This window comes from Barbus barbus, assembly GCF_936440315.1.
Source record: "Barbus barbus genome assembly, chromosome: 45".
Taxonomy (NCBI): domain Eukaryota; kingdom Metazoa; phylum Chordata; class Actinopteri; order Cypriniformes; family Cyprinidae; genus Barbus; species Barbus barbus.
In genome coordinates this window covers 25314441-25335814 of record NC_136723.1, presented here as the reverse complement: position 1 = coordinate 25335814, position 21374 = coordinate 25314441, and the positions used below count along the sequence as shown (strand labels likewise).

Sequence of the window (21374 nt, the reverse complement as noted above, 5' to 3'; positions counted from 1 at the left end):
TCAGAGTCAGACATCAGGAGGGTTTGTCCTGCTCTCAGCTTTGGCCACACATGTGTCCCTGCAGCACAAAAGCAGTCATGAGTAACACAGGTATATTTGTAGCAATAGACAACAATACATTGTATGGATCAAAATTATAAATTTTTCTTTTATGACAAAAATCATTAGGATATTAAGATCATGTTCCATGAAGATATTTACTAAATATCCTACCGTAAATATATCAAAACTTCATTTTTGATTAGTAATATGCATTGCTAAGAACTTCATTTGAACAACTTTAAAGGAGATTTTCTCAATATTTAGATTTTTTTGCTCCCTCAGATTCCAGATTTTCAAATAGTTGTATCTCAGACAAATATTGTCCTATCATAACAAACCATACATCAATGGAGAGATTATTTATTCAGCTTTCAGATTATGTATAAATCTCAGTTTCAAAAAATGTACCCTTATGACTGGTTTTGTGGTCCAGGGTCACATATCTGAATATATAGACGAGGTCACGGGGTCACATGCACAGAAACATCCGTCTGTCTGAGAAACCTGAGATATGCTTTGTTCCCCGTGACCTACTCATGCAGATTAGTTCTGAAGTAGCAGGCGTTTGGATTTCAATAGATTTTTTTTTTTCAGTAACGATAATTAAATATTTTCCTAAGTGAGCTTTTTGTGCTGTTTTTTTCCTGTCATGGATAAATAAATATGACACTAAAACCAGCAGTAGGTGGCAGTGAGTCCCTGTCTTAACAAGCGAGTTGTTGAATCATTGATTCAACTGATTCGTTCAAAATGGCTGATTCGTTTAGAAACAAAGCAAGTGGCTGTCTTTATAAATGGATCATTGAATCATTAACCCAAGCGTTTGGTTCAAAAACAGATTCATTCAGGAAGCAATCACTGCAGTGTAGCTCTGAGAAGCACAAATGTTCTGCTCCAGCTTTGATTGAAACTATTTTCGTTGGCGAAACAGAAAACAACAGACAATATAGTGTCTAAAATGTAACTAATTAATGTCTTTTTTGGAAATGTTGAATAAATGAACTCTTTCCCCGCCAAACACAGAATTTTCCGGGTTTTTCCGGGCATCTCCTGAATGAGTCTAGAAAGGGTTGTTCAAAAACACAGGCGAGGAAGATGCAGAAACGAGTGATCTCATATGTATGCATATGCATATGAAAAATAATGCGATCATCAACAATAAACAGCAAATAAATGAAAACTGCCTAATGTTACAGAGTGAAATGTAGATCCAGAAAGTGGTAAAGGACTGTGCAAGCTTTTGGGAAGCCATCTACTGCATCTTTGCTTTGATCATATTAAAGAATACAATCCAGATGTAGTATTTGATAAAAATGTGATTTTCTCAGCGTTTTTGCTCAGAACGTTGCTTTTTTTATGAAACATGCAGTATGCAGTTCAGCGTCAGTGGTTAGTCAGTCTACGGGATCAAACACAAACCACTCAAATGGGCAATACTGTACATTTTCGAGAGTTTATTTTGTTCTGAATGCTATTTATAAGATCATAAAGTTTGTGTCTGTCAAACGAGACACTTTCTGCATGTGTGTTTTATTAAATTTATTTGATGATTTATAACTGTAACTGTACAATTTAACAAAATGTACACTGATGTTGACTTAACTTAAAAAAATTGAGGAAACCCGTTGCCTTAAAATTATTAAGTAATTAATAAGAATAAAAAAAGTATAAGTTAAGTGACTTATATATTTTTTTAAATTATTATTTACTTAATAATTTTAAGGTTTCCTCAATTTTTTTAAGTTAAGTCAACATCACTTTTACGGTGTTTACACACCATGAGTCCATCTTTCATTTCGTAAATATCGCACACCTGTAGTTTGGAGGCACAGCTGCTGAAATCTGTGTTTTTCTGTCATGACACTCAAGCGTTTAGGAGATTTGGTATCTCAGGACAGACTGTCTGCTCTATATTTGTTTGATGCTCCACACCTGCTGTCGGGCTCAAACGATCAGCCGCTCATTGTGTTTGTGTGCTGCACACACACATACACACATACACACATACACACACACACACACACACACACACAAGAGCACAACTGTGACAAATCACACTGAAGTCACTTAGATATTCATCTGAAGGTAATGTGTGCACTTCTGAATGTTAAGATACTTTCTTAATATATTCTATATTGATTATATATTTATTTTTCTATGTAATTATACGTAATACAATATCAAAATGACCTGAAGCAGCTTTTATTTGACTGTTGTGTCCTACAGACCAAGTACGAGAGCTTTAACACTGTTCTGAGAGTCTCTGTGAGATTCAGTATCAAATAACAACAGAGTTTGATTTAAGTTTTGTCAGTATACTGTTAATCAATTAAATCAAACTATTTTCAGTCTCCAATAGGCTGAAGAATATTAAGGGAAAACCAACCAACAAGCAAATAAATACATACATGCATACAGTTAAGTTCATATATATATTTGAACACAGGCACAATTTTTATTATTTTAGCTGCTGACCAAAACATATTCAAGTTACAGTTATATAATGAATATGGGGTTAAAGTGCACACTCTGTGCTTTAATTTGAGGGTATTCTAATCAGAATTGGAGGAACGGTTAAGGACTTACAGCTCTTTAATATGTACCTCCCTCCTTTTTAAAAGCTGTTTCACGGACAGGCATGGGCTATTATTTTGTTATTTATACATTAATTAAGCAAAAGATCTGGACTTGATTCTAAGTGTGTCATTTGCATTTGGAAGCTGTTGCTGTGAACCACATCATGCGTTCAAAGGACCTCTCCATACAAGCTTCAAAAACGGTTCTGTGTGAGTTGAATAAGTAGATGTAACTGTGTAACATGAGGCTTGATCTGTCTGTTTGAGTGAAACTCCTGACTGATGATACACTGTGTGTGTGTGTGTGTGTGTGAGTGTGTGTGAGTGTGTGTGTGTGTGTGTGTGTGTGTGAGTGTGTGTGTGTGAGTGTGTGTGTGTGAGAGAGTGTGTGTGAGAGTGTGTGTGTGTGTGTGTGTGTGTGTGTGAGAGAGTGTGTGTGAGAGTGTGTCTGTGTCTGTGTCTGTGTGTGTGTGTGTGTGTGTGTGTGTGTGTGTGTGTGTGTTCTGGTTGTGGATGTTAAATGGCGAGCGGAGGCAGGTGGCGCCACCGGTTGCTCAGAAGCTCATTAGTGCAGCGCTGTGTAACGGCTTTGTCTCTACAGTGTGAATATGAACGCTGGTGCATGAACTCTTGACATTCATCCATAATAACATCCCAGAAACCCCCGTCCAGACCACTATTATCATTAATTACTCCCTCAAGTCTATAGCTTTGAAGTATTTTTCCTTAATAATTTACCACTTTCTCTCTGACCCTGCTGTAAACGTCCTGTTTTTGCTACTGTACCTTTAAAACTTCATAATGTACATCATGCCCTCTTTTTAGACCAGAGTGGACGTTTGTGGGAAGTTCAGTGAATTTAAAGTGTTTTTGCACAGAATGTCAAACTTTCAGATTTCAGACGAGTCTTAAGGGTCACAGCGTCCCATTCGGCAGCTTTACCTCATGAATCTTGATTCATTTCAAATGACTCGCTCACGCATTTTTGTAAACTGTAATGTGTCTAAAGTACAGTTTGTGTTTTATGAGATGGACTGCATATATTTGATATGTACTAATTAATAAATACTAATAAAGTCTATATCCAAGTTATTACAAACAAGAAAACATATCAGAACCTAACAGAAAAGAATCATATAAATATCATATAAAATAGAATAGTCAGATAGAACAGAAGAGAATAGAATAAAATAGAATCACCATTAATTTAGCATAACTGAGATACTGTTGTGTTTTATAAATATTTTCAATTAGTCTTTATTTTTATATTTTCATTTTAATTTGAGTTTCAATTTTAGTAGTTATGCATTTTTTTCTGTTTTATTTTGAAATCTGTGTAAATGAGAAATGTTGCTTTGCAACTACAGTAGATGAAATAAAATCAGTTTAAGTTTTTCATTTTTAAATATTTAATTAAATACATTGTAATTTTGTCATTTATTTAATATTTTATATTTGAATACATTTTATATATAATCTTTTTTGGTTTTAGTTAAGTAGTAACCCTGAATAGAATAGAATAGAATAGAATAGAATAGAATTAGTGTTGTTTTAGAATCATTGAGATCGTGTTATAGTTTTAATAATATTTAGAATTTTGTCTTTTCACTTTAATTTTAATATTGTATGTTTTATCCATTTTATTGGAATTTTACTATATTTTTATATAGCGTTTTTTAATTTTATTTCAGTTTTAGTTTTAAACTAAATAAAATTGAGAAATGTTGTTGTAGCTGAAATAAAATAAGCTTTAGTTTTAAGTTATTGTTCAATATACACTCACCTAAAGGATTATTAGGAACACCTGTTCAATTTCTCATTAATGCAATTATCTAATCAACCAATCACATGGCAGTTGCTTCAATGCATTTAGGGGTGTGGTCCTGGTCAAGACAATCTCCTGAACTCCAAACTGAATGTCAGAATGGGAAAGAAAGGTGATTTAAGCAATTTTGAGCGTGGCATGGTTGTTGGTGCCAGACGGGCCGGTCTGAGTATTTCACAATCTGCTCAGTTAAAAAAAAAAAAAAAAAAAAAAAAAAGGGGGAAGTCGTGGCCTAATGGTTAGAGAGTCGGACTCGTAATCCAAAGGTTGTGGGTTTGAGTCTCGGGCCGGCAGGGATTGTAGGTGGGGGGAGTGAATGTCCAGCGCTCTCTCCACCCTCAATACCACGACTGAGGTGCCCTTGAGCAAGACACCGAACCCCCAACTGCTCCCCGGGCGCTGCAGCATAAATGCTGCCCACTGCTCCGGGTGTGTGTTCACGGTGTGTGTGTGTGTGTGTGTGTGTTCACTGCTGTGTGTGTGCACTATGGATGGGTTAAATGCAGAGCACGAATTCCGAGTATGGGTCACCATACTTGGCCGTATGTCACTTCACATCACATCACATCACATCAGTTACTGGGATTTTCACGCACAACCATTTCTAGGGTTTACAAAGAATGGTGTGAAAAGGGAAAAACATCCAGTATGCGGCAGTCCTGTGGGCGAAAATGCCTTGTTGATGCTAGAGGTCAGAGGAGAATGGGCCGACTGATTCAAGCTGATAGAAGAGCAACTTTGACTGAAATAACCACTCGTTACAACCGAGGTATGCAGCAAAGCATTTGTGAAACCACAACACGCACAACCTTGAGGCGGATGGGCTACAACAGCAGAAGACCCCACCGGGTACCACTCATCTCCACTACAAATAGGAAAAAGAGGCTACAATTTGCACGAGCTCACCAAAATTGGACGGTTGAAGACTGGAAAAATGTTGCCTGGTCTGATGAGTCTCGATTTCTGTTGAGACATTCAGATGGTAGAGTCAGAATTTGGCGTAAACAGAATGAGAACATGGATCCATCATGCCTTGTTACCACTGTGCAGGCTGGTGGTGGTGGTGTAATGGTGTGGGGGATGTTTTCTTGGCACACTTTAGGCCCCTTAGTGCCAATTGGGCATCGTTTAAATGCCACGGCCTACCTGAGCATTGTTTCTGACCATGTCCATCCCTTTATGACCACCATGTACCCATCCTCTGATGGCTACTTCCAGCAGGATAATGCACCATGTCACAAAGAATCATTTCAAATTGGTTTCTTGAACATGACAATGAGTTCACTGTACTAAAATGGCCCCCACAGTCACCAGATCTCAACCCAATAGAGCATCTTTGGGATGTGGTGGAACGGGAGCTTCGTGCCCTGGATGTGCATCCCACAAATCTCCATCAACTGCAAGATGCTATCCTATCAATATGGGCCAACATTTCTAAAGAATGCTTTCAGCACCTTGTTGAATCAATGCCACGTAGAATTAAGGCAGTTCTGAAGGCGAAAGGGGGTCAAACACAGTATTAGTATGCTGTTCCTAATAATCCTTTAGGTGAGTGTATATATATACAGTGGTGTGAAAAAGTGTTGGCCCCTTCCTGATTTTTTATTTTTTGCATGTTTGTCACACTTTAATGTTGCAGATCATGAAATTTAAATATTAATCAAAGATAACACAAGTAAACACAACATGCAGTTTTTAAATGAAGGATTTTGTTTATGAAGGGAAAATAAAATCCAAACCCACATGGTCCTGTGTGAAAAAGTGCTTCCCCCCCCCCCGTTAGAATCCTAGAATCTATCTCAGCACCTGAGTTAAATATATGAGTGTCACAGCAAAGGGTCTGAATACTTAGGACCATGTGATATTTCAGTTTTTCTTTTTTAATAAATCTGCAAAAATGTCAACAATTCTGTGTTTTTCTGTCAATATGGGGTGCTGTGTGTACATTAATGAGGAAAAAAAATGAACTTAAATGATTTTAGCAAATGGCTGCAATATAACAAAGAGTGAAAAATTTAAGGGGGTCTGAATACTTTCCGTATCCTCTGTATATCATTCAGGTTCTGAAAGCATTACAAAAATATTTCCTGAAATGCACAGGAAGTCAGCTGATTTGAATGTAACTTTAAAAAAAAAATTGTATTGTATCTTTTGACTTCCTTAACATAAAAAAAAGAACAAAAGAACAGAACAGACCTGAAGACGGTTTGAGTAGAGTAGGGGTCCGTTTGATGGGTCCCTGCTCGTCTGAAGCGCAGACTGGTGGAGTCTAATGTAATCAGGCAGGTGTGGGGGTCAGCACGGGTTTATGGGTCGGGGTCGTGACCCCTGGTGTCGGTTCGGCTTTGTTGGACTGTCTTAATTAGAGCCTTTGGGTTCCATTGTGCACAGACACTTAGCAACAATCCCTTCATTAAACGCTCCTGTGAGTTTGGCAGGTCGGCCGTGTGTTTTCGCACATTAATAATGGAAAATAATGCTGTGGGTTCAGTAAACGTTAAGATCCATGCACAACATCTGTGACCTGCTGGAGATGACCACAGAACAAACTGAACTATCACAGTTACATACAACAGACGTCTGCAGCAGGGTTATCACAGTTCACTAAAACCAATATTATATATATATATATATATATATAATAACAATATATATATATATATATATATATATATATATATAACAATATTTTAATTACTTAAAAAATAAACATGTATGCTTGTATGTAAATGTTTCTTTGTATATAACGAAAGAAACATTTCTCTTATGATATACTAAAATAACTATAACTAATTAATAAAAACATAGAGATGTATTTAAAAAATAATAGTCAATAAAATTGTATAATAAATAAAATGATAATATATACATATAAAATATACATATACACATAAAATATTATATTATAAACAAATATAATAAAGAATTATAATAAAATAATAGTAAAATATAAACAGAAAATACTAAAACAAAAACTAATATATAAAAATGAATAATAAATAAAATATATTAATAACCAATGATTAGATGAAATAATAATTACATTATATAAAATGTACACTGTAAATAATAGCTGTAAAAATACAGGGCATTTTCTACAGTAATGTACTGTTCTATGTAAATACATTTATATACTGTAAATGATGATAAAAATATTAACAGCAAGCTACTGTTCAATGTTAACGGTATAATACAGTATTTTTTTAGTCTAGTCAGACATGGGTATGACAGAGGTATTACAATATGAAGGTGGTTTATGAGGACACTGCCTATGTCCCCGTAATTCAAAAGGCTTAAAAACATACTAAATGGTGTTTTTTTGAAAATCTAAAAATGCACAAAGTCTCCTGTGAGGGCTAAGTTTAGGTGTAGTGTTGGTGTAGGGCAATAGCACACACAGTTTGTTCAGCATAAAAACCATTACGCCTATGGAGAGTCCCCATAAACCACAAAAACCAACATGTGTGTGTGTGTGTGTGTGTGTGTGTGTGTGTGTGTGTGTGTGTGTGAGTGTGTGTGTGTGTGTGTGTGTGTGTGTCGGTGCAGAATAGAGTCTCTGTTGAGGAGCCTGGTCTCCTTGTGTTTTTCTCATCATGGGTTTTGGGTGTTGCTGTAATGATTCTGTCTGTAATTGTTTTACTGGAGTCGTTAAGAAGTGTGTGTCTGTTTTACTGCATCGTCAGTGTGCTGAAACCGGCTCAAAACCATCACACAGCCAGACCGGATCCATTACACACCCTCAGATCTGACTCAAATTACAATTAGAATTTAATAAAATGCTAGTAATTTTGTTTTGTGCTGGTAATATTATTATTCATATTTTTCACTTTTTATGTTTAGCTTTTATTTTACATTAGTGCTTCTGTTTATTAATATTCTGAATTAGCTTTTATTTTAATATTTTCAGTTATCGTTTTAATTTAATCATTAGTTATCATTTCATCACTTTAATTGTAATTAAAGTTAGTTGACTAGAATTATAATCATAATTTAATTTTAGTACAGTTTTAGTAATTTTATGTGCTTGTTATTTTTATTATTCATATTTTTAATATTTATATTGAGCTTTTATTACTTTTCAGTTTTAGTATTAATCATTTTAGTACTTCAATACTATTTATTAATACTTTGAATTAGGTTTTAATGTTATATTTTTGTTTAAATGTTTAATTTTTGTTATTAAAGTAAATTTTAGCAATCTTATTTGCTAATAATTTATTATTATTATTATTATTATCAGTACATGCTTACAGTATTTATTTTAATATTTACTTATTAATATTATATTTCATAGTATTTTAGTATTAAATAAGTTTTTCTAATATTTCTCTTTTATTTTATTTAAATATATATATATATATATATATAAGATTAAAGTTAGAAAACTCTTCTTAGTTAACTTTTTAAAATCTAACCAGCAGCAGTGACATCACTGTGATATTTGCATACTGACTCATGATTGGCCGTGTCTGCTGTGCAGCTATTAACTATTTAAACTAGTGTAGAAATGGTGCCATGTTTCTCAAACACGATAAAATATCTGATGCAAAGACTAAAATCCACAAACTTTCCACTGCTGCCTCGCAGACACGACTCCAGAGGAGCGAGTTTGTGAATCTGTAATAAAATTAGTGTGTGTTCATGTTTTCTGGCCAGAGGTGTCAGACGCGGCTCTTTAGGGCCTGTGGTTTGAATCCACCCTCATATAAACGCTGTTTTTCTCCTTTTGCTGCATCAGGACATCTGCTCACAGAAGCTGATTTGATGTTTGTACACATGATGTGGAGTAAAGTCACTGGCGTATTGCTTTTATAATATGTCAAACAGCAGCAATATGGTCAATTAGTTCTGTTAACAATCAAAAGAAACAATAGTTTTAGCTCATCTGATCTGAATTTAATCTCTCGTGGTGTGATGATTTGGCACACAAACATGAGTCTCATTAGTGTGCGAGGGAGAAACTTGTGCTGTTTTTGGCCTCTGTCTGCTGTTGCCTTGATGATGGAAAATCTCCGTCAAAGGCTGAATCGTGTTCGTGTGTTTGTGTGTGAGGAGGCTGGATGGTCCACAGGTGTGCCAGATTTAACCTGTTTACTAGCAAACATCTGATCATTTGAAAGCTCTTAGATCAGAAATAATCAACAGGAAAAGCCTCTGTTTGCTCCGTCATACAGGCTTCATTGTGCTCATATACTGATTGTATTGTTGAAATGTTGCTGCTCCCTGTTATATTCCTTTATTGATTTTTGTCTGAATTCTGTTTTATTGGTGTAATTAAGTTTTAATATTCAGCTAGATGTCTAATCAGAACTTATTTATTTCAAATTTTTTCTGTTGTAACTAAATTTTAATAATCATAAGAATAATCATGATTACAATTTTTCATATATATATATATACTGTATATATATATATATTCATATAATGTAATGTAATAATTAACAGTTTCATAATCTATTTAACATTGACCTGTGAAGTTTTTTGTTTGTTTGTTTTTTTCATAATTCTTTATTATTTTTTCCAGAAGATTCTTTTTTTCTCGACTCCATTCTAATGTCTTTAACTAAATTTTCGTTCATAACAAATGTCAGGTGAATTCATAAAACAATTATATCAAATCAAAATTTTTATAATTTTATATATTTGTTCAATTTAATAAATAACAATTTAATAATTTAACAATTTAACAGTAATATTGTCCTGTTAAATTTTCTTTTTGTGCTGTGAATATTTTTTTCTGGACTTCATTTTAATGGATTAACTCAATTCTAATAATCATAAAGAATATTGGTTGAGATCATAAAAATTTAATAATTTCTATATAATTATTGCAATAATATTGTCCTGTGCAATGTTTTATTTTTTTCAGAAATTCTGTGTCTGTTTTAATTTTTCTGGTTTCTGTTTATGATTTATTACAAATTTACATAAAAACGTGGTTGTAATCAAATGAATGCAATCATTAATGAGGAAACTAACTAAGAAGAGGTCCAGCTCATTTGTTAAGAAATGTGAATCCGTTGGGATACCAAAGAATAAACAAGAGAACTTTAAAAGCACTATTCAGCAGATAGAATGGGATAATCTAAAGCAGATTTTGTTCCTCACTATGATCGAACAAGCAAGAGGCAATCCTAGAATCATTTGGAATCAGGAAAAATAAATGAACAGGGCAACAAAATGAAGATAAGAAAATTCTAAAACTTAAAGTAAAGAGGAAATCCATAAACAATCCAGCTGAGGTGGTAGAGATTTTTAATCATTATTTAGTTGATTCCGTAGAAATTATTACTCGATGTTTTCCGGCTGCATTTACTAATGTCTGTCCAGTTACAACAGTAGAGGCTGTTTTTAGAATAAGGCCTGTTTGTGACTCTGATGTTATGAGAACAATAAGATCTCTTAAATCATCTAGAGCAAAAGATAAATATGGCATGGATGTTGTTATGCTCAAAGAGTCTAGTTTGACCCTAATTAAACCTGTTATTAATCTTTCAATTTCTCAGGGAAAATTCCCAAGTATTTGGAAGTCGGCGATTGTTGTTCCAATATTCAAAAGTGGAGATTCCCTTTCTATTGATGATTATAGGCCAATTAGTATTTTACCCACTGTTTCTAAGGTTACGGAGAAACTAGTTGCAGAACAGATTAGCAGTTACTGGAGTAGTAGTTCATTTTCATTGCATCCAATGCAGTTAGAGCAAAATATTCAACGGAAACCTCAATTTGTTTTTTTAATAGAAAATATTAAAACTTTCTTAGATAAAGGTGGTGTAGTTGGAGCAGTGTTCCTTGATTTAAAGAAAGCCTTTGACACCGTTAATCATAGAATTTTAATTTCTCATTACATACACATACAATGATTTAGGTGCATCAACTGGTGTTCCTCAAGGATCTATCTTGGGTCCAATGCTTTTTGCTATGTATATAAATGATTTTCATCTTGCATGTCCTGGCATTAATATACAAATCTATGTGGACGATATGGTAATTTATGTACATGGTAATAGTCTGACACAAGTTGCAAATTAACTTATGAATTCTATGGTTAATGTGTCGGCATGACTAAAAGAGAATTGCTGACAACTAAATGTGTCCAAAACAGTATGTATGTTTTTCAGTCTAACAGTATTATTAAAGGTGCTGGATGTTTACGTGTCAGGGCTGAGGCTGCAGGTTGTGCCTCAATATAAATATCTGGGAATACTTTCATTTAAAGACCAAGTTAAAAAGGTTTGTAAACTGGTTAAGTTTAATCTCTATTATTTTAAGTTTATTAGAGATTACATTAGAGGCAGCTAAGATGCATATGTATTCAATGGTTATTATTTCTCACATGACTTACTGTTTAATCACCTGGTCTCAGGCGAGTTCATTAACTCTAAAACCAGTCCTTTTACAAACGTACACTTAAAGTCTTCGATAAGAAATCGGTACATTATCATCATTGTCCAATACTGAAAAAAATTAAAAAATTAAAGTTGGGAAAACATGATTAATATGCAAATGTATGCTTGATGCATAAAATGATTTATGGTTTATCTTCTCCCACTCTTGGTCAGTTAGTTCGTATTAGAACAACTGATTATCGCTCTACAAGAGGCGCATTTACAGGAGACTGTATCATACCACTTAGACAAAGTCATTTTAGTCAGTCTGCTTTTTCTGTCAAAGCTGCACGAGAATGGAATACTATTCCGACAGCTATAAGAGATCTACACACACTAACATAAGCGCACTACTGAGTGAAATCCAGAAACTCATGCAGTTATAACAGCTGCAGTCATAATCTACATCAATATGAGTCACACAGAGGGCCGTTTGACATTTTACAGCCCGGCGGTTGCCTGCTGAGACGTCACGTCTGTGGGATTCTCTTCAGTCTGAGCTAGTTAGTTAGTTAGTGCTTAGGTTTGAAACGGCATCTTTTGGATTACAAACTCAGGTATTTACCTGCTAATTCGCCACAAGCTTGTGTGTGTCAGAATGCAAACACAGCTGAGCAAAGCAGACTCAACACAGCCAGCACATCTGTGCCAGGCGTTATGAGCCGTGTTTGCTGAAGTAAGGTGATTACATACTGTGATGCTCAAAATACAGTAAAAATAGTGAAATATTATTGCAATTTAAAACAGCTGTTTTCTGTGTTCATCTCTGTTAAACTGTAATTTATTTCTGTGATCAAAGCTGTATTTTCAGCATCATTACTGCAGTCTTCAGCCTCACATGATCTTCAGAAATCCTTCTAATATACTGATTTACTGCTCAACAAACATTTCTGATTATTATCAATGTTGGAAACAATCAATATTTTTTGTGGAAACTGAGATGTATTTCATTTTTCAGGATTCACAGATGAATGGAAAGCATTTATTGTTCTTTTGTAACATTATAAATGTCTTTACTGTCACTTTTGGTCAGTTTAATGCATCCTTGCTGATCAAAAATATAAATGTTATAAAAAAATATATTTTACTGACCTCAAATTTTTTAACAGTAGTGTAATTATGCATCAAAAAGTGTAAACAGTTTAATACTGAGATATTGTCATTTATAGGTTCCTTTAGCTGTTGTATGACTGTATAATCTCGTACTGGTATGATGCATGAAGATGTAAGATGTTCATAAAGCTTGCTTCCCCTGTCGTTGCGGTAACGAATCAATTGCCACGTTGTTTTTCTTTTCTAAACTTTCTCTAAACAGTTTATGGTTCTTGTTGAACCCCTCGCTGTGGCACATTGACATCAGCGCTTTATTTAACCTCTCTGGAAACCTCTTTCTCCGGAGTGAGAGGACTGATTATTCCTCTTTACCCAGCGTCCCCCGCATGATTCTTGCTGTGACGGTTTTTTAGTCTTCTTGAGATGTTTTGTTTTGCCTTACCCAGCATTCCCGGTGACTTCAAAGCCTCTGTGATTGTTTCATGCTCTGTGGCGGCTCATTGTGCCGGCTTTGCATATTCATGAGGATCGTCTTTCTCTCGCTCACCAATGGCTCACGGTTGGGATGCTGAGAGCTTGAAAGCAGGACACCATGAGACCTGGAGAAACTCTCAGGAAGCAGAACAATTAGATGTTCAACGTCTGTTTTTAGTGAGGTAAGCTTAAATTCTTTAGAGTTTGGTTTTAGGCAAGACAGGCAAAAAACATTGTGTTTTCATGCACTGGTCAGTTTTAAAATTTTGGGTTTTTTGGCTTTTTGTAATGTTTTTTCTTCAGACTAGTGGAAAGAAAACATCCAAAATATACTTTTGAGTATTTATATTATTGCACTTGATCTATTTGTATCTGTAGATGTCTGTTGTCAGATGATATGTATCTTTAAAGGCCGTTTTCTCAAATGAGTTTGTTTCTTCACTTCAGCAGCACTGACTTAAACCAAAATTTGCAGTTTTATTCCTTTCTATATTCTTATATCCTTTCTTCTTCTTCACTTCAGTATGTCACTTCACTTAAGGTTTTTACTGAGGGGTTTGTTCATATATCAGTCACCTGGTTTTGTACAACATTATATTCCTAAAAACATGGTGAAAATTTTTTTTCTCACTTTTGAAGGTATTTTTAGATTTTTGCAGTGATAAAAAGAGATATAAAATATTCCCTCTATAAAAACCTTTAATTCTAATATGTTGACATAATCAAACAAGAATGTTAAACCTAGCTTGATCTAATATTCATATTAATTTTCTGAAAATTAGTTCAAATTAGTGCATGTTTAATTAGATAATGCCTAGTTTTTATTACTGTGGAAGTATTCAAGATTCAAGAGCTTTATTGTCATATGTACTAGTACAATGAAATTCTTACTTTGTTTACTCCTCTCAAGAATGACAGGGTAGAAAGGGAACAAACATAACTTACAAGGACAATACAAAATACGTAAAATAAATATATAGAATATACAGTAAAGTAAGAAAAAGAACCTGTATACTAATTAGAAAAACAACTGACAATAAAAAAAAAATTCACAATTTAAATATGCAGTGCAAGTACTGTAGCAATAAAGTGACAGTTTCAAGTGTCAAGTGGTGATAAAGGGTTAGTGTAAAGTCTAACGATTATCAGTTAAATGCGTTATGAGTGTATGATGGTCCAGAAGGTAAAGTGCAGAGTGCCATTGAAAAGGCTGCATTTACCCCGATTATACAGGTGGAAGTGGCAGTGAGTTTTGACTATTGATTGGTTATATCTATGGTGGTTATATCTATTACAACCGAAAATGTTGGGATATTTTTTAAATTTGAATAAAATTAAAACTAAAAGACTTTCAAATCACATGAGCCAATATTTTATTCACAATAGAACATAGAGAACATAATAAATGTTTAAACGGAGAAATTGTACACTTTCATCCACTAAATGAGGTCATTTCATATTTGATCTCAAAAAAGTTGGCACGGGGGCAACAAAGTGCTGAAAATGCAAGTAAGTTTGAAAAGATTCAGCTGGGAGAACATCTAGCCACTAATTAAGTTAATTGACATCAGGTCTGTAACATGATTAGCTATAAAAGGGATGTCTTAGAGAGGCAGAGTCTCTCAGAAGTAAAGATGGGCAGAGGCTCTCCAATCTGTGAAAGAGTGCGTAAAAAGACTGTGGAATACTTTAAAAACAACATTCCTCAATATCAAATTGAAAAGGCTTTGCAAATCTCATCATCTACAGTGCTTAACATCATCAAAAGATTCAGAGAAACGGAAGAAATTTCTGTGTGTAAGGGACAAGGCCGAAGACCTTTGTTGGATGCCCGTGGTCTTCAGGCCCTCAGATACACTGCATCACTCATCGGCATGATTCTGTCATTGACATTAATAAATGGGCCCAGGAATACTTCCAGAAACCACTGTCGGTAAACACAATCCGCCGTGCCATCTGCAGATGCCAACTAAAGCTCTATCATGCAAAAAGGAAGCCATATGTGAACATGGTCCAGAAGAGCCGTCGTGTCCTGTGGGCCAAGGCTCATTTAAAATGGACTGTTTCAAAGTGGAAAAGTGTTCTGTGGTCAGATGAGTCTAAATTTGACATTCTTATTGGAAATCACGGAAGTCATGTCCTCCGGGCTAAAGAGGAGGGAGACCTTCCAGCGTGTTATCAGCGTTCAGTTCATAAACCAGTGTCTCTGATGGTATGGGGGTACATAAGTGGATACGGTATGGGCAGCTTGCATGTTTTGGAAGGCACTATGAATGCTGAAAGCTATATAAAGGTTTTAGAGCAACATATGCTTCCCTCCAGACGATGTGTTTTCAGCAGGATGCAAAAACACATACTGCAGCATTACAACAGTATGGCTTCGTAGTAGAAGCGTCCGGGTGCTGAATTGGCCTGCCTGCAGTCCAGATCTTTCACCTATAAAGAACATTTGGCGCATCATTAAACGAAAAATACATCAAAGACGACCACGAACTCTTCAGCAGCTGGAAACCTATATCAGGCAAGAATGGGACCAAATTCCAACACCAAAACTCCAGAAACTCATAACCTCGATGCCCAGATGTCTTCAAACTGTTTTGAAAAGAAGAGGAGATGCTACACCATGGTAAACATGCCCCCGTCCCAACTATTTTTAGGCCTTTTGCAGGTATCAAATTTGAAATGAGCTAATTTTGTGCATAAAATTGTACAATTTCTCAGTTTAAACATTTGTTATCTATGTTCTATTGTGAATAAAATATTGGCTCATGTGATTTGAATTTCTTTTAGTTTTCATTTTATTCAAATTTAAAAAATGTCTCAACATTTCCGGAATTCGGGTTGTAGTTTTTTTCTGGTGTGTCTTGCATTAAAAATAGTTAGTGATTAGTTTAAACCTCTAACATGCACAGATGAACATGTCAGGATACAGGATAATCAAATGTTTGTAATGATGTGTGTGAGATGGCAGAGAGAGATCGCTGTTGTAAGTGCCGTTCAGGAGGTGTTGAGAGCTGAAGGAGGGTCCGGAGATGCCGATGGTCTGATGGCATCAGGTGCCGCGATCCGATTGGGTTTCCCTCCTGCGTGCAGCTGTTGGCTCATAGGAAGTGGAATGTCTTTCCCAGATTACGTGACCGAACTTTCAACGACCGCTCAAGACGGAGAGAAAAAAGCACGGCAGAAAATCCCCTGTTGAAATTTCACAGTGGCAGGGGTCAGAGTCGCTGTCAGGCAGAACATCGCTCACAGATCGCATTCCGTCAGCCGCTATTGTAATTCAAGAGTCCGTGCCATCACGACTGCTTGCGCCCGTGTCCTTTGTTCCTCACTTGAGTCGTGAATCTTGCGGTTGTCTCACAGATTTTCCAGCTGCATGTGAGCAACAGAGTCGTCTGGCCGTAAATCCACACAGACTCTGAACCTCTTGCCTTTTCTCATGTCTGTGAGGGAACGCTAACTGCAGCTTTTGTGTGTTTTGCCCAAGGGTTTGTTGGTTAATTATAGTTCCAACAATAATAAAACCATTTAAATGACTTCATCCTAAACTCTTCATCAAAACTCTTTCCCTCTATCTTTCTCTCCGCTTACTAGCTTGTACTTATTTGAACAATGACTGAGACTTGGTGTTACGAGCACTTCCTCTGTCTGATTGCCTCTTCAAAATTAATCGCTTTTTGTATTCCCCAATTGTAAGTCGCTTTGGATAAAAGCGTCTGCCAAATGACTAAATGTAAATGTAAATGGATAGTTCGCCCAAAAATGATTTACCTTCACGCCATTCCAAATCTGTATGACTCTCTGTATGTTGTAAAGCACATAAGGAGACATTTAGCAAAATTTCCACACAATTTTATTTCAAGCAGTGAAAGCAGACCAAACACAAGGCAGCTTAGAAACAATACATACTACTTGTGTGCTTTATTTCAAGTCTTCTAACGCATATGAAGCCATTTAAATGTGGTGCATCAACACATTTTTACTAGGTTTGACTTCAGAAGACTGAGAATACATCTGTAATGCCTTTGCATGTATGTACATTACCATTCAAAAAGTCTTTTTATACTGCACAGATGCATTAAATTGATCAAAGGTGACAATAAAGACATTTATAATGTTACAAAAGAGTTCTATTTCAAATACACGCTGTTCTTTTGAACTTTCTGTTCAGCTGTGAATCCTGAAAAATAAAATGTATCCCGGTTAACACAAAAATATGCAGCAGCACAACGGTTTTCAACATTGAGCAGTAAATCAGTATATTATTATGATTTCTGAAGATCATGTGACACTGAAGCCTGGAGTAATGATGCTGAAAATACAGCTGCAGATCATAGAAATAAATTACATTTTACTGTATATTCACATAGAATATAGATATTTTAAATTGCAATGATATTTCACAATTTGTACTGTATTTTTGATCAAATAAATTCAGTCTTGGTGAGCAGCAGAGACGTCTTTCAGAAATCTTTAAAAAAAAAAAATACTGACCCCAAACATAATGTCAGAAACAGCCACCCCTATATAGATTTTAAGAATATTTCACTATTTTTTGTGTATTTTTGCCCAAATAAATTGAACAGATTTTGCAGAAATATAATTTTTTTTACCAACCACAAATTTTGAACAGTAATGTACATTTGCACTTATTCTTCCAAAGCAACTTACTGTACAATTGAGGAAAAACAAAAGCAGTACAGGCTAGAAAAAGAGGTGAAATCTCTATAAACAAAGCAAATTTTGATACTTTTATGGTGCTTTTTGTCATTTTTGGTGCTCAACAGCATTTCACTGAATGGAAAAGAAGCTCCTGGTCACCGTTTTTCCTTTCAGGGTCCAAAGAAGTAAAAGTCAAACAGGTCTGAAATGACATGAGGGAGAGGAAAGCAATGACAGAGCTTAAATTTTTGAGGGAAAGTTGTATTTTAGATTGTTATTCACCTGAAAGACTTCATAAGTGCAAAACTTTTGATATTTAGTTGTCATTTTTGGAGCTTGAATGGTGACAAGATTGTTTCTCTTTCTGAGTTCTTGGTCAGGTCTTGTGTGTTTCTTGCCTCGCTCTTCTCTGCAGTGTTTTTTGCCATCAGAAATAAATTATCCTCCGCAGTGATTCATATTTCTGGCGGTGGAATCAGAGCGTGCAGCCCCTTGCATTCCCCCGGACGGCCCATTTTTCAGCAGTGGGCCTCACGCTGGGCGTTTGATGGAGCTCACGGCCAGTGTGTGAGCGGGCCTGACCTACTCACAGCTTCCTGAGAGCTCACCCCGATCGCATGTAATCAGAGCAAACGAGCGCTGACAGTGCCGATGCCGCAGTCACATCACTGCCGCCCCACTGAACACCCAGCAGCCCACACTATTGTTCCTGCTCTCACTTTCCCTTTGTTTTTAGCCCATCCACAAACATCCATTCTCACACACACACACACACACACACAAACTCCACTTTCACAGCGCCACGGCTGGAGAAAGAGGAAAGTGAGGCGCGTCGGAGGGAATGTGGGGTAATTGATCTCAGAGTGAGCTGAGATTAGGGTTACACTCATCAGTGTAGGAATAACACTAATAAAATATGTATTAGTTTTATGGCATATTTATGTTTACTGAAAGAAATCAGAATGTTGCCTTGCAGTTGTTAAGGTGTTCTTAACAGTGTTTTTGACATGTTGTTATTTGGTTGCTAGGGTTTCATTGGTGGTTGCTAAGGGCATTATACAGTTTTCTGAGTAGAGATTGAATGAAATTTTATGACCGATACCAACACTGATTTTTTTAATATGGTCTTAAAGTGTAAATTTAATTATCGTTTTTTAAATTATTGTTTTATTTATACTATTTGGCACAATGATAAAGATTAATATTAATATTAATTAATTAATATGAATTGATTACACCTATACATGCTATGTGATATATATATTTAAATATACTATCTGTATTGGTGTGTGTATATATATATATATATATATATATATATATAAGTGGTCCGCAGGTACGCATGCGCGACCAAAATGAAAAATGCGCTGTGTAAATAAGTTCTGACAGCGCATTTGCGTACCGACATGGATGACAGCTGTTAATGCACAGTTACAATTTTAGATTGACGAAATGTTCTGTATAAGATTTCTATTCAAACTGAAAGCATAATCTAGCCTAGCCGCTGCAGTTTTCAAAGCAAAACTGTGACATTTCATTCACTGACGCTCTTCTATCAGCAGCGCTAAACCCAGAAGCGCATATACTTACTTGCCGGCAACCCGCCATAATAAAAGCTCGCTGATTTTACGTTTGAAAATAATGAAAATTAAAATTAAATTAATAATAATAAAAATTATAATAAAAATATTAGCATTTTATTTTTAAGTTTACTATAAAATAATTGTATTTGTATGTAATATTCCCATTTTATTTTAAAATAGTATTATCACACTTGATTATTTAGTTTATTATTAATTTAAAAATTATAGTTATATGTTATGGGTCACACTTCATGCCGTGGCCCGTGTTAAAACTTATGTGCACGCCTGTATGTATATATATATATATATATATATATATATATATATATATATATATATATATATATATATATATATATATATATACACACAGTATATATGTGTTACGGGATCTTGTGGTTGTAGAGAACATAAAACAAATGACCAGGAGAACGAAGTAGCATCAACCCACTATATCCATTTATTAAACATTAAACTCAGGCAAAGACAAAGGGAGAACTGAGGACTTATAAAGGAACAAGAACAAAAGAGCAAACAAGATGATTAATACAAAACAGGTGAATGGAATAAACGATGATTAACTAAACTAGGACAGGAAAAACCAAATAAGGGCAAACAGGAACTGAACGGAAACCGACGCGTGACAGATATTGCCCTGGCGGGCGCCTTGGGGGCCGGAGCAGGGCCAGAACAGGGAGGAGACAAGGGAAGCCACCAGGCCGATCCGGGGACTCGGGAGGCCATGGCGGGACAGGAGACTCAGGAGGCCATGGCGGATCTGGGAGCTTGGATGACCATGGCGGATCCGGGGACTCGGAGGGCCATGGCCTTATTTTTTCGGGCGGCCAAGGCGGCTCAAGTGGTTCTGTGGCCTTGGCTCTAGGCCCGGCCACACAGGCAGAGGGTATATGCCCCCCCCCCCAAAAAAAAAAATTCTTGGGGAAGTTCCCCTCTGGGAGCCATTGAGGAGGAGCGGGCTCTGTGGGGGGCTCTGGAGGTTTGGTTTTACCACCAAGACGCTGTTTTTGAGCGTAATTTATAGTAACAGGTAATTTATGGTAACAGGTTAAGACTGCACCAGACAGCCAGCTCCTTAACCTCCTGTCTGTAAGCAGACTCGTCACCGTCTTGGATGAGGCCGATCAGTGTGGTGTCGGCTGCAAACTTCAGGAGCTTGACAGAGGGGTCTTTAGATTTGCAGTCGTTGGTGTACAGAGAGAAGAGCAGTGAGGAGAGAACGTAGCCCTGAGGAGCTCCAGTGCTGATCGTACGGGAGCTGGATGTGTATTTTCCCAGCCTCACTGCTGCTGCCTGTCTGTCAGGAAGCTGTTGATCCACAGACGGAGGTGGGCACGGAAAGCTGAGTTAGTTTGGGCAGGAGGAGGTTTGTAATGATAGTGTTAAAGGCCGAGCTGAAGTCCACAAACAGGATCCTCACATAAGTCCCTGGTCTGTCCAGGTGTTGCAGTATGTAATGCAGTCCCATGTTGACTGCATCATCCACAGACCTGTTTGCTCTGTAGGCAAACTGCAGGGGGTCCAGTAAGGATCCAGTGATGTCATTCAGATAAGCCAAAACCAGTTTTTCAAATGACTTCATGACCACAGATGTTAGAGCCACAGGTCTGTAGTCATTAAATCCTGTTATCTTGGGTTTCTTTGGGACGGGGATTATGGTGGAGTGTTTGAAGCATGAAGGGACCAGCTCCAGTGATTTGTTAAAGATCTGTGTGAAGATGGGGGCCAGCTGGTCAGCACAGGATTTCAGACA

The 21374-nt window shown here is 36.2% G+C and overlaps 1 protein-coding gene across 4 annotated transcripts in view; it reads left to right on the top strand.

Annotated features, from left to right (window-relative positions):
- The window catches only part of bmpr1bb (bone morphogenetic protein receptor, type IBb), a 105349-nt gene that overhangs the window by 50590 nt on the left and 33385 nt on the right, over positions 1-21374 (top strand). The window lies entirely within an intron of this gene.